This window comes from Aquarana catesbeiana, linkage group LG09, assembly GCF_042186555.1.
Source record: "Aquarana catesbeiana isolate 2022-GZ linkage group LG09, ASM4218655v1, whole genome shotgun sequence".
NCBI classification, from domain to species: domain Eukaryota; kingdom Metazoa; phylum Chordata; class Amphibia; order Anura; family Ranidae; genus Aquarana; species Aquarana catesbeiana.
The window spans coordinates 63,258,975-63,273,652 of NC_133332.1; the positions used below are offsets into that span (position 1 = coordinate 63,258,975).

The 14,678-nt window shown below is 49.5% G+C and overlaps 1 pseudogene; it reads left to right on the plus strand.

Annotated features, from left to right (window-relative positions):
- Positions 1-1,847: 1,847 nt before the first annotated feature.
- LOC141108914 (olfactomedin-4-like) overlaps positions 1,848-14,678 on the plus strand; it is a 38,750-nt pseudogene continuing 25,919 nt past the window's right edge.

Here is a 14,678-nt window from a genome sequence, read left to right on the forward strand (position 1 = left end):
TGTCAGGCAGGAGGTGGCTGCTCCCAGTGAGGTGGCTGGGCCAAGTGAGGTGGCTGGGCCAAGTGAGGTGGCTGGGCCCAGTAGGAGCCTGACCGAATCCCAAGTGCCTCCCCTCCATCTTCCCAAAAAAAGGGCCAGGAAGGGGACGGTCACACAGGAGGCATCCCTGCGCCTCATGCAAGAGGCCACCCGTTTTTTAAGGAGCCCCCCCGAAGCGGAAGAGTCCTATGGCTGCTACTTAGCCAGCAGGCTTCTTCAAATGGATTGGGAGCAGCGCCTCATTTGTGAGCGACTATTTGGGGAAACAATCCAGAAGGGGCTGCAGGGCACGCTAACACGAAACACCCAACTACATGAGGCAGCCCCCCCTCCTCCTCCTCCTCCTCCTCCTCCTGCCACAACTGAAACACCAGAGCCACAGCCTCCAAAGAAGGCTACAGGGAAGGCTGCAGGGAAGGCTGCAGGGCAGCGTGGAGGAAAGGCTGCAGGGAAGAGAAGAAAGTGATGACTTGGGTTCAGTCTGGTCTGACAGAAGACGCAGGCTGTTGTAGTACCACAGTCTGGGGACATCTATATCATCTGCTGGTGCTGTTGATCTCTGGGATTCTTGGACCAGATTGTGCTCCCTCTTATATGGACTCCTCAAGATCCCCATTTTCTTGTACACATACTTTTTCCAGCGTTGACTTCCTCTTTATTTTATTTAGACCATAAATAAATGGATCTTTTTTGAGTTTAGGTTTTTTATTTGAAATCATAGATTTTAGACACAAAGAAAAGCCTGGAGCAACAGCATGCAATGATGTATGCGAAGGGCGCACATGACAGTGGTAGCAGTGTAAGGGTTAAGGTTAAGTTGTGAATGTGGAGCCGAGGGGGAGGGAGGAGCAGGGGAGGGACTAGTTAAAAGGGGTTCCCGCCCTGGGAGGGACAACAGAATGATTAGGAAAGTTCTCAGGAAGGTTGTGCTACCAACATGGCTGAATTAGAGGGGCTCATGGCCCGGTTGAGGGAAGAAGCAGCGGTGCGGGGTGCGGAGTGGCTCCAGGAGACGATCGCAGCCGCACTACAGGGCTCCACGATGCAGGCAAGTGGGGGAGAGAGAAGCGGCACCAGAGCACGCCGCTCTCGTCCGCCTGAGCGGTTCTCTCCGGACCGCATGACGCCAGCGCAGCGGCACTCGGGTAGTCTGTCTTCCAGACTCCCGGGGGGACCACCAGCGAAACGACCAGCGGGTAGAGAGCGGGTCAGCGGGCGTGCGGCCCCGGTGGGACAGGAGCAGAGGCAAGCCAGGGAACCGGCCACAGTGAGGCCTACTAATAGGAGACACAGGGAGAGCGCAAGCCCCGCCCCCAGGATGACGGCGGGGAGCTCCGCCATCGCGGCTGCTGCACTGCCTGGAGGGATCCCCGGGCCTTCTAATTCTGCGGCAGGGGACAGGCAGAGGGGAGAGAGAAGCAGGGCTGGCCTAACATCTGCAGGAGCGGAGGCTGGCAGGACTGAGGTAGCCCACACCGGTCCTGGGAAGGCGACCCGGAAGTCCACAGGAGGTTTCGCTGCGCGGAGGAGGGAAAGGATGGCGAGCAATGCGGCAGCCGCGGTCCACATCCCGGGCGGGCCACCGTCGGATGCAGGTGAAGAGTCGGGTCGGAGCGGAAGAGATGAGGAGTCCGGATCGGAGGAGGAGGCGGCCCCCCTGCCCAGGAGGATGGGGCCTGAGGAGAGCAGACGGTCGGCTGATGGGACGACACCTATGCAGCCAGGTGAGCCAGCACAGGTCATTACAATGTCTAGTTTAAATGATGCAGCATGTGTAGCAACTGGGGCTGGGGGGGTTAGAAAAAAGCATGGTGGGGTCTGCTATAGGGGTGGGTACTCCGGGTTTCCTGGGGTTTCTAACGGGCATAAAAGAACTGGTGCAGAGGTTGGAGGTGGCAGAGAAGCCGGTTGAAGGTCCGGGAGCTGCATGGGTACAGCAGTCAGGGAAGGATTTAGGAAGTACTGGGGGGGACCCGACTACAGAGGTTTCAGCTGTGGTCGCGGCGCCTGCTCAGCAAGCCACGGGGAGTGGAGTTGCGCAAGGGAAGGAAAAAGCAGTGCCGACAGGGGAGGCTGCGGCGAGGAAGGATATCATCAGGCTGGCGGACGCGGCTCGCTGTGAAGTGTATGTGTGCTACGAGGGACCGTTAGGAGCGCACTTGAAACAAGAAGTGCGGGAAAAGTTATGGAAGGGTGAGTATGTGGAAATATTTTCGTTACTGCCCTTGGAGAAGTTCAATCTTGATAGAGTCAAGCCGGACGACTCCAAAAAGGAAGATGAGGAAAAGAGGAGGTATAGGCTGATACCCAGGACATTTACAAATTGGTTACAAGCGTTCGCGATCATGGCAAGTGTGATAGGGGAGAAGCAACCGGAACACTGTTCGGCGCTTTTCTGCTATCAAGATGCGATAGGGGAAGCGTATAGAGTATATGGAGGTACAGCATGGTTGCGATATGACGAACAGTTCAGGCAGAGGAGAGCAGTTCGCCCAGAGCTACGTTGGGACCATAAGGACATCAGCCTATGGATGCGCTTGATGACGACGGCGAGGGCGCCGAATCAGTTTTTTCAAGGGGGAGCCGGTGGACCGTCCGCCCAGGGACATTCGGCTGGAAACAAAAAAGGGGTTTGCTGGCAGTATAACTCAGGATACTGTAAGTTTGGAGGAACATGTAAGTTCAAGCATGAGTGCTCAGGCTGCGGGGGAACACATCCATCATCCAGATGTTTTAAGCAGGGCAAAGGTCGACAAGGAGAGGCTGGGAACAAAAGGGAGGACGCCGGTGATGGTGGAAAGGATGCGGCCGTTTCTCGGTAAGTACCCAGACAGAAAGGCAGCATCGCTATTAGAAGATGGATTTGCGTTAGGTTTTAGGATTCCATGTAGTTTATCGGTGACTCCCCCGGTGCCCAAAAATTTAAAGTCGGCCCTGCAACATCCGGAAGTGGTTTCGGAGAAACTGCGGAAGGAAGTGGCTTTAGGTAGAATGAGTGGCCCTTTCCCAGTAGTACCTATAGTCGATTTGGTGGTATCTCCGCTGGGAGTGGTGCCCAAAAAGGAGCCCAACAAATTCAGGCTCATTCACCACTTGTCCTTCCCAAAAGGAGGATCCGTGAATGATGCCATAGACCAAGAAGCATGCTCGGTGACGTATACGTCATTTGATGCTGCGGTAAGGTGGGTGAGACACTATGGAAAAGGTGCCTTGATGGCTAAGGCAGATATAGAGTCAGCGTTTCGACTGCTGCCGGTTCATCCGGATAGTTTCCGGTTGCTCGGGTGCCATTGGAATGACGGATTCTATGTCGACCAATGCCTACCAATGGGTTGCTCGGTGTCGTGTGCGATATTTGAGCAATTCAGCTCCTTTGTGGAATGGGTGGTAAGGGATGTATCCGGGGTGAATTCGATAATTCACTACTTGGATGATTTTCTATGCATAGGCCCGGCCTCTTCTAGAGTATGCGCGGTGTTGCTAGCTTCATTGCAGCATATAGCAGGCAGGTTTGGCATTCCATTGGCGGATGACAAAACGGAGGGACCCTGCGCGGTCATCACGTTTTTGGGGATTGTGTTAGATTCAGAAGCCATGGAATGTAGATTGCCTGCTGACAAATTGGAGGATTTGAAAAAAGAGGTGGCAGGGTTGATAGGAATTAAAAAGGTACAACTGCGTAGGTTGCAATCGGTGTTGGGCAAACTGAATTTTGCTTGCCGCATACTTCCGATGGGGAGAGTGTTCAGTCGCCGGCTGGCGGCCAGCACGAGTGGGGTAAAATCACCAAAACATTTCGTGCGTTTAGGAAAAACGCATAGGGAAGATCTGAGGGTATGGCATACCTTTCTGGAATCCTTTAATGGCAGGGCAATGTGGATGTCGGGACCAGTCAGCAATTTTGACTTGGAATTGTTTACCGACGCCGCAGGGGCAACAGGTTTTGGGGCGTTTTTTCAGGGAAAATGGAGCGCGGGTCCATGGCCACAATCTTGGATAGATGAGGGCTTCACGAGGAACTTGGTTCTGCTGGAATTGTTTCCGGTAGTTCTGGCAGTGGAGCTATGGGGTGCATCGTTCAGGGATCTGAAAGTGCGTTTTCATGGGGACAATATGGGGGTGGTGCAAGTGATAAACAGGGTCACGGCGTCATCTCCGCCGGTGATCAGGCTGCTGCAGCACTTAGTCTTAAGATGTTTACAACTGAATGTTTTCATTCATGCTGTGCACTTGCCGGGGGTGGAAAACGTCATTGCTGATGCACTGTCTCGCTTCCAGTGGGACAGGTTCCGAGAGTTGGCGCCGGACGCGGAGCAACAGGGGGTACCTTGTCCAGACTGGCTGTGGGAGATTGCGCTGGCATCATAGAGGGATGGATTAAGCGGTCGGTAAGTGGGGAGTACATGGGCAGCATACAATAAGGTATGGCGGGAATGGATGTCATTTGGACAAGAGTTAGGGGAGAAGCCTGTAGGGCAAGGATTAAGTTCGTTATTGCTGTACTATGTGGCAAAGAAATTGGACGAAGGGAGTGTCAGTGTCAGTAATGAATACACAGTTGGCTGGTTTGGCTTTCCTTTTCAAGCTACAAGGGCAGCCCGACGTGACTAAGGGTTTTTGGGTAAGACAAGCGTTGAAGGGTTATAGGAGGGCAGTGGTCAAGCGCGATTCGAGGAGACCGGTAACTTTTGAGATTCTGGGGGGTATTGTGGATCAGTTGGGTGTGGTTTGCTCATCTGAATACGAGGTTACTTTGTTTAAGGTTGCTTTTGTGTTGGGCATTTTTTGGGGCATTTCGGATAGGGGAACTGGTCAGTCCTTCCAAAAAGGTTCAAGGGGGAATTGGGTTACAGGAGGTGCAACTAGAAGAGGAGGGGGGTATAGATATTTTTGAGGAAATCTAAGACGGATCAGGGGGGAAGAGGCAGGATGGTGAGAATTTATCCCATTCACGGTTCCCCCCTGTGCCCGGTGAGCACGGTCAGGGAATTCTTGAAGGTATAGGCCGGATTTTGCAGGCCCCCTGTTAATGCATTCAAATGGTACTTTGTTATCACGTTTTCAGTTTATTGCCGTGTTGAGGAAATGTTTGCAGGGACTGGGGGCTGGAAGAGAAGGATTTTTCATCCCACTCATTTAGGATAGGAGCTGCGACGGAAGCGGCCAGGTTGGGGATGGATGTGGAGGTAATAAAAAGCATTGGGCGGTGGGAATCTAACAGATTTCAATCTTATGTGCGGCCACAGCTGGCAGTAAAATTGTAGGTGGTAGGGTGGGGTTTCGGTCGGTTATATAGGGCATGGGATTTAGAGTTATCTGTTATGGCCAGGATTATAGTTGGAATAGTCAATGTTGAGAATAGTGTTTTGTTTTCTTCTAATTACAGGTGCAGCGCCGAAGAATGGTCTGGATTATGGGCCATTCTTATGTATGTTGGGGGGCTCGGAGGGGAGACGCGCGGCCTGAGGGTAGACAACTAAGTTTTGATAGAAGGGAAGTGTATATAAAGTGGTTTGGTATACCGGGGATGTTGTGGGGGTAGGTTGGTACAGGAGGTACAGCGCTACGCAAACAGAGAGGGACCTCCGGATGTCCTGGTGATACATGTTGGCGGGAACGATTTGGGCATTCGCTCGATGATTGACATCACGCGAGATATCAAATTTGACATCTGGCGATTGATGAAGGAATTCCCGCAGATGATCATTATATGGTCGGATATGGTCGGACAGGATGTCTTGGAGAATGGCCAGGGTCAGTGGAGGGTATGAACAGAGCCAGGAAGAAGATCAACAGGGAAATTAGTAAGTTTGTGGGTCGGTAATGGGGGGGTTGGCTATACGGCATAGTGAATTGGAATTCGAGACATGGAGGTATCTGAGACGCGATGGGGTACACCTCAACGATGTGGGTACAGATTTGTGGACTTTAGGCTTGCAGGATGGAATACAGCGAGCTATTCGGGTGTGGAGGGGCACCCATTAGTAAGGTGTTACTATTGGGATGCTGTGGCGGGCGTTGGTCTGGGGCAAAAAGGAAGGAAGATGGCAAAAAAGTAAGAGTGGGGATCCAACGTTGATATGGGTCCGGAGGTTTTTTGGTTCCCGGTTAACGGAGGTTAGCCGGGAAGTGATATGGGGCACTGTGGTCATGGCCGTCTCTGAGCCAGCTTGTCGGCTTGAGGCCTATTGGAGATTTTGGATTGGGGCTACAGTGCGATAGTTGTTATGGCCATCAGTTTGTTTTGCTAAGCGATTGCTCAGACCAACGCTCTTTTGAAATAACAGGTTGTATAACAGATGTTTTTTGGTTATTGTTTTTCTGATGACAGAATTTTATATTTTATATTTTATATATTTTATAATTTTATAGAAAAAGGGTTTGTTAAAAATAAAGAAGTAGGCTGCTACGGCCTTTTTTATTACTCCAAAAAGCTGGTGTGGTCTTATTTATTTGGAGTAGGAGTATAAGGATTTTATCAGAGGTAATAGACATCTGTTATCCAATAGTCAAGAAAAGCCTGGAGCAACAGCATGCAATGATGTATGCGAAGGGCGCACATGACAGTGGTAGCAGTGTAAGGGTTAAGGTTAAGTTGTGAATGTGGAGCCGAGGGGGAGGGAGGAGCAGGGAAGGGACTAGTTAAAAGGGGTTCCCGCCCTGGGAGGGACAACAGAAAGATTAGGAAAGTTCCCGCCCACCCTCCTAATACTGAGAAAATGTTAGGGTAGAAGGGTATTGTGTTTTCTTTTGTTCACAGGTAAAAAGAGAGAAGATGTCGTGGCAGTGGCGGGCGTTGGTCTGGGCAAAAAGGAAGGAAGATGGCAAAAAAGTAAGAGTGGGGATCCAACGTTGATATGGGTCCGGAGGTTTTTTGGTTCCCGGTTAACGGAGGTTAGCCGGGAAGTGATATGGGGCACTGTGGTCATGGCCGTCTCTGAGCCAGCTTGTCGGCTTGAGGCCTATTGGAGATTTTGGATTGGGGCTACAGTGCGATAGTTGTTATGGCCATCAGTTTGTTTTGCTAAGCGATTGCTCAGACCAACGCTCTTTTGAAATAACAGGTTGTATAACAGATGTTTTTTGGTTATTGTTTTTCTGATGACAGAATTTTATATTTTATATTTTATATATTTTATAATTTTATAGAAAAAGGTTTTGTTAAAAATAAAGTAGGCTGCTACGGCCTTTTTTATTACTCCAAAAAGCTGGTGTGGTCTTATTTATTTGGAGTAGGAGTATAAGGATTTTATCAGAGGTAATAGACATCTGTTATCCAATAGTCATGTTTTAAATTAACAAGGGACAACAATCTCATTGATTTTGCAAAAACACACCAAAAATAGATTAAAATAATGTTAATAATGTTCGAGTGGTAAGTATTTTAAAAAAAAAAGATACATAACCAAAAACGGTGCTTTGGGTTAACTTTATATAAAAACAAAAAAAAAATCACTATAAAAACAAAAAATATAAAGGGTTCTTTGTGGTAACTTTACAAACATTAAAAAAAATTTAACAAATATATATAAAAATGGGTTCCCTGTGGTAACTTTACAAAAAAAATTAGAGATAAACAGAAAAAAAGTTCCACAACAATCATAAAATAAATATCTGGATAAAAATTACAAGAAAAGATGACTCCACCAAAAAAATAAAAAATTAAAAGTATTATTACTATGGAAACATTGTTTTGAAAAAGCATACCATGTCATTCATGAGATCAAACAGAAAAAGAATCCAGAAATCTGTTTGGGAGAACTCTGTTTGAATATGAACAGCAAAACATCTTCGTTCTTTATAGCATTCGTAAAGAAGACATTAAATGCGCTGCATTCAACGATCACAGATTTTGCAGCGTGAGGAATGTGCTACCTACAATACGAACACTAGTTTTACTAGACCGAGTGCTTCCGTTTAGTTTTTGCTTATAAGCATTAGGGATGAGCTTCGTGTTCGAGTCGAACCCATGTTCGACTCGAACATCGGCTGTTCGCCCGTTCGCCGAATTGCGAACGATATGGGCCGTTCGCGCCAAATTCGTGTGGCGCGTCACGGCCCATAATTCACTGCGGCATGGCAGTGCATTGCTTGCTGATGATTGGCCAAGCATGCACTATGACCCGCATGCTTGGCCAATCACAGCGCCGCCTGAACAGAGAGCCATAATTGGCCAAAGCCAAGGAGGCTTTGGCCAATTATGGCTCAGGGGATTTAGTACACGCCCCACACTATATAAGGCCGCCTGCGCGGCGGCCCTGTGTAGTGTGTGTTCCGGCGTTCATTGAGAGAGAGAGAGAGAGACAGACAGTGTCATTTGATTTGAGTTAGATAGATTAGGCAGAACAGTCAGTCAGTTAGCTGCACTTACAGTGTATTGTGTATATATATGCATCCCAGGTGTTGCATATATATATATACACTGTATTCAGTTTAGCTAGATCCGTTCCTGTTATCTTCTAGACTATTTACATTTAGTGCAGTGCGTCCTGCTCACAGTGTTCAGCTAGATCCGTTCCTGTTATCTTCCTACTGACAGGCAGGCTTGTCTGGTTACAGTATATAAAGCTACCTGAAGAAAATTACTGGGGTTCTATTTGATCCTATTAGTACCACGGTCAGGCAGCTAGACTATTTACATTTAGTACAGTGCGTCCTGCTCACAGTGTTCAGCTAGATCCGTTCCTGTTATCTTCCTACTGACAGGCAGGCTTGTCTGGTTACAGTATATAAAGCTACCTGAAGAAAATTACTGGGGTTCTATTTGATCCTATTAGTACCACGGTCAGGCAGCTAGACTATTTACATTTAGTACAGTGCGTCCTGCTCACAGTGTTCAGCTAGATCCGTTCCTGTTATCTTCCTACTGACAGGCAGGCTTGTCTGGTTACAGTATATAAAGCTACCTGAAGAAAATTACTGGGGTTCTATTTGATCCTATTAGTACCACGGTCAGGCAGCTAGACTATTTACATTTAGTACAGTGCGTCCTGCTCACAGTGTTCAGCTAGATCCGTTCCTGTTATCTTCCTACTGACAGGCAGGCTTGTCTGGTTACAGTATATAAAGCTACCTGAAGAAAATTACTGGGGTTCTATTTGATCCTATTAGTACCACGGTCAGGCAGCTAGACTATTTACATTTAGTACAGTGCGTCCTGCTCACAGTGTTCAGCTAGATCCGTTCCTGTTATCTTCCTACTGACAGGCAGGCTTGTCTGGTTACAGTATATAAAGCTACCTGAAGAAAATTACTGGGGTTCTATCCCAGCTTAGTGCAGCTACAGGCCATTAGTATGTCTGGAAGGCCAAGAAGGAGAGGCAGACAGTCACAAGCCAATAAGAGAGGGCAAGCAGGCTCTGTGTCTAGTGCTGATCGTGGAGACGGTGCATCCTCATCAGCACGTGGCCATGGGACACGCTGGGCCTTTTTTTTGGCAGCTGGCCGTGTTGAGCCGCAACATGCGGAAGACTTGGTCGAGTGGATGACCAAGCCGTCCTCATCCTCCTCATCCTCTCTCACCCCTGCCCAGGGTGCTTTGTCTGGCAAAGCAGCGGCCTCTTCCCTCAGCTCAATGTCATCAGTGACTCCTTCCCTAGCTCCACCATGTCCTCATGAGGATTCCCTCGAACTGTTTGACCACAGTGTTGGGTACATGCTCCAGGAGGATGCCCAGCGTTTGGAAGGCTCTGATGATGATACTGAGCTCGATGAAGGCAGTAACATGAGCACGGACAGAGGGGGTGCCCAAGAAGGACAGCAATCTGGCAGTCATGCTCCCCCTGCTGCAGCATACTGCCAGGTTTGCTCCAGTGATGAGGAGGGAGGGGATGATGAGGTCACTGACTCAACGTGGGTGCCTGATAGGAGAGAGGAGGAGGAGGAGGAGGAGGAGGCGGCACATCACCAACGAGGCAGGATGCCCTCCAGGGACCAGCCTAAGGGCAGCACATTGACTGCATCACACCCCAAAGCTCCACATGTGCAGGGCGCTGCAGTCTCTGCGCGTTATTCAAAAAGTTCTTTGGTGTGGGCCTTTTTTGAGACGAGTGCATCAGATCGCACCGCTGCTATTTGCAACATATGTCTCAAGCGTATCTCACGTGGCCAAAACATCTCCTGCTTGGGTACCACATGCTTGACCAGACATATGTTGACCTGCCATGCAGTTCGTTGGCAAGCGTATCTAAAAGACCCACACCAAAGAACAAAGAGGATCTCTCCTTACTCCTCATCAGCTGAGATTTCCAACCCCACTAGACCTCCAGTCCTCTCTGAGACCTGCAGTGAGAGGAATGAAGGTGTAGAATTAGGTGTGTCACAGCCAAGTACTTGTGGGCAATCTGCTTTTGGTACACCGACGTCAGATTGTACCAGGCAAATTTCCCTGCCCCAGCTGCTGCACCGCCGAAAGAAGTTTGCTCCCAGCCATCCACATGCCCAGCGGTTGAATGCTAGCTTGGCAAAATTGCTAGCACTTCAACTGCTGCCTTTTCAGTTGGTAGACTCTGCCCCCTTCCGTGAGTTTGTGGAATGTGCGGTTCCTCAGTGGCAGGTACCCAAACGCCACTTTTTCTCACGGAAGGCGATTCTGGCTCTCTACCAGCATGTGGAAGGCAATGTCCATGCCTCGCTGGACAGGGCGGTCAGCGGTAAGGTGTATATTACCGCTGACTCATGGTCCAGCAGGCATGGACAGGGACGTTACCTAAGTTTCACGGCACATTGGGTGACTCTGCTGGCAGCTGGGAAGGATGCAGGACAAGGTGCAGTAGTGTTGGAGGTTGTTCCGCCACCACGCCTCCAAAATGCTGATTGTGACACACCTCTCTCCTCCACCCCCTCCTCTTCTTCTTCCTCCATGGCCTCTTCCTCGGAACCAGCGGTGCTCCGTAGTCGTTCAAGGGGCTACGCAAGTATGCAGGCCAAAAGATGCCATGCGGTGCTTGAGCTGGTGTGCTTGGGGGACAGGAGCCACACTGGGGCAGAGGTTCTGTCAGCTCTGCAGGGGCAGGTTCAGAGGTGGTTGACACCACGCCAACTTAAGGCAGGAATGGTGGTTTGCGACAATGGCACCAACCTCCTCTCTGCCCTCCGACAGGGACAAATGACCCATGTGCCCTGTTTGGCTCACGTCCTTAACTTGGTGGTGCAGCGGTTCTTGGGCAGGTACCCGGGCTTACAGGATGTCCTGAGGCAGGCCAGGAAAGTCTGTGTGCATTTCCGCCGGTCATATAATGCCAGTGCTCGGCTGACGGACCTCCAAAAGGAGTTTAACCTGCCCAAGAACCGCCTAATCTGTGACATGCCCACCAGGTGGAACTCAACGTTGGCCATGCTGCAGCGGCTGCACACGCAGCAGAGGGCCATCAATGAGTACCTGTGCGACTATGGCACCAGGACAGGGTCAGGGGAGCTTGGTTTTTTTTCCCCACGCCAGTGGGCCATGATCAGGGATGCATGCACTGTCCTGTCACCATTCGAGGAGGCCACGAGGATGGTGAGCAGTGACAGTGCATGCATCAGTGACACTGTCCCCCTTGTCCACCTGTTGGAGCACACGCTGCGTGGAATAATGGACAGGGCACTTGAGGCAGAACAGAGGCAGGAAGAGGAGGACTTCCTTAGCTCTCAAGGCCCCCTTTATCCAGACAGTGTTCCTGCGTGCCCGCCGATCACACAGGAAGAGGACGAGGAGGAGGAGGAGGAGGAGGAAGATTGTGTCAGTATGGAGGTGGAGCCTGGCACTCAGCATCAGCAGCAGTCTTTAAGGGATCAGTCCCAAGAAACACATGGACTTGTATGTGGCTGGGAGGAGGTGGCTGCGGACGTTGTCGTCCTTAGTGACCCAGAGGACTCTGGACCGAATGCCTCAGCAAACCTACGCTGCATGGCCTCCCTGATCCTGCAAAGCCTGCGTAAGGATCCTCGTATTCGTGGTATCAAGGAGAAGGACCAATACTGGCTGGCAACCCTCCTTGATCCACGTTACAAGGGTAAGGTTGCGGACCTTATCTTGCCATCGCAGAGGGAGCAGAGGATGAAACATCTTCGGGAGGCCTTGCAGAAAGGTCTGTGCAATGCGTTCCCAGAGACTGGGAGGTTACAAACTCCTGTTTCTGGACAACGTGTTGCTGAGGCTTCGGTCAGTCAAAGAAGGAGCGGTGGAGAAGGTGGCCGTCTGACCGATGCGTTCAGACAATTTTTTGGTCCGCAGCCCCAAGGTATGATCGGTTCCAGCAACCATCGCCAGCGTCTGTTTTACATGGTGCAGGAATACCTAGGGGCAAGATCAGACTTGGACACCTTTCCCACCGAAAATCCTCTGGGTTACTGGGTCTTGAGGATGGATCACTGGCCAGAGCTTGCACAGTATGCAATTGAGCTACTGGCCTGTCCTGCATCCAGCGTTCTTTCGGAACGCACATTCAGTGCTGCTGGAGGCATGGTAACCGATCACAGGGTGCGTCTGTCCACCGACTGACCTTCATAAAAATGAATCAGTCTTGGATCACCACCAGCTACCAAGCACCTGATGCTGATGTAACCGAATAATTTTTTTTGAAATCTCAGATCCCTTCAAAGACTGCCTATGCTGATGCTGAGTGACTATCCCTGAGTAATTATCCTCTTCCTCCTCAATCATCACGCTGATAGCTTGTAAGAACATTTTTGGTTCTGGGCGCCACCACCAGTGCCTAAGGCACAATTTTTCAGCCCCTGTTTAACAGGGGCGTGTTAATTACAATTTTTGATGTAATACTTTGCAGCAGGGCTCGTTCCTGCATTCCAACTAGAGTGTCTGTGAGGGGTTGCAGTGTTGTGGCACCAGCACCAGTGCCTAAGGCCCAATTTTTCTGCCCCTGTCTAACAGGGGCGTGTAATTACAATTTTTGATGCAATACTTTGCAGCAGGGCTCGTTCCTGCGTTCCAACTAGAGTGTCTGTGAGGGGTTGCAGTGTTGTGGCACCAGCACCAGTGCCTAAGGCCCAATTTTTCTGCCCCTGTCTAACAGGGGCGTGTAATTACAATTTTTGATGCAATACTTTGCAGCAGGGCTCGTTCCTGCGTTCCAACTAGAGTGTCTGTGAGGGGTTGCAGTGTTGAGGCACCAGCACCAGTGCCTAAGGCCCAATTTTTCTGCCCCTGTCTAACAGGGGCGTGTAATTACAATTTTTGATGCAATACTTTGCAGCAGGGCTCGTTCCTGCGTTCCAACTAGAGTGTCTGTGAGGGGTTGCAGTGTTGTGGCACCAGCACCAGTGCCTAAGGCCCAATTTTTCTGCCCCTGTCTAACAGGGGCGTGTAATTACAATTTTTGATGCAATACTTTGCAGCAGGGCTCGTTCCTGCGTTCCAACTAGAGTGTCTGTAAGGGTTTGCAGTGTTGTGGCACCAGCACCAGTGCCTAAGGCCTAATTTTTCAGCTCCTGTTCAACAGGGGCATGTAATTACAATTCTTGATCTAATATTTCACAGCAGGGCCCTGTGAGGGCTTACAGTGTTGTGGCCACAGCAACACCTAAGGCCCAAATTTCTGCTGAGTATATAGGGCAGGACCCTACTTTCAAACATCTAACTTACAAACGACTCCTACTTGCAAACAGAAGAAGACAACAGGAAGTGAGATGAAATCTACCCCTAGGAAGGGAAATTCTCTCCTGTAAGAGTTAATATGGGAAAACAATTTCTCCTTTCCACTGATGCTTTCCAATCCTTGTTCCACAAAAAACCCAAATTTTCAAAAAACATTTTTCATTGGGACAAAAAGTGAGGTGAAATCTTCTGAAGAGGAGGAAAGACAGCAAAACAAATGTCACAGGGGTGATAACCCTTCCCTATGTTTTCCAAAAAGCTTAAAAAAGATTTTTTGGCTGGAGCTAAACGCTTTAAAAATTTACCCGTTCAAAATTACAAAGAGATTCTACTTAACAACAAACCTACAGTCCCTGTCTTGTTTGCACCGCCTGTATACTGCTGTTCAGAGTATATAGGGCCTTTCCTTATTTTAATTTGGGTGCGGGGTTCCCCTTAATATCCATACAAGACCCAAAGGGCCTGGTAATGGACTGGGGGGTACCCATGCCGTTTGTCTCACTGATTTTCATCCATATTGCCATGACCCGACATGACATTAAACCCGCAAACAGTTTTAAATGAGATTTTTTCCTTTAAAAATGACATTTGGTGCAGGGACTGTTCTAAACACGGGAAACACGAGCCACTTTACAGGCCTACTATAGACACACCCCAGGTACGATATTTAAAGGAATATTTCACTTTTTTTTTTTTACTTTAAGCATCATTAAAATCACTGCTCCCGAAAAAACGGCCGTTTTTAAAAGTTTTTTTTGCATTGATACATGTCCCCTGGGGTAGGACCCGGGTCCCCAAACCCTTTTTAGGACAATACCATGCAAATTAGCCTTTAAAATGAGCACTTTTGATTTCGAACGTTCGAGTCCCATAGACGTCAATGGGGTTCTAACGTTCGTGCGAACTTTCGGTCCGTTCGCAGGTTCTGGTGCGAACCGAACCGGGGGGTGTTCGGCTCATCCCTAATGAGCATGCGTCGTTTTTTGTCCGTCGGACGAGCATACAGACGAGCGGACTTCGGGGTCCGTCGTAGTTACGACGT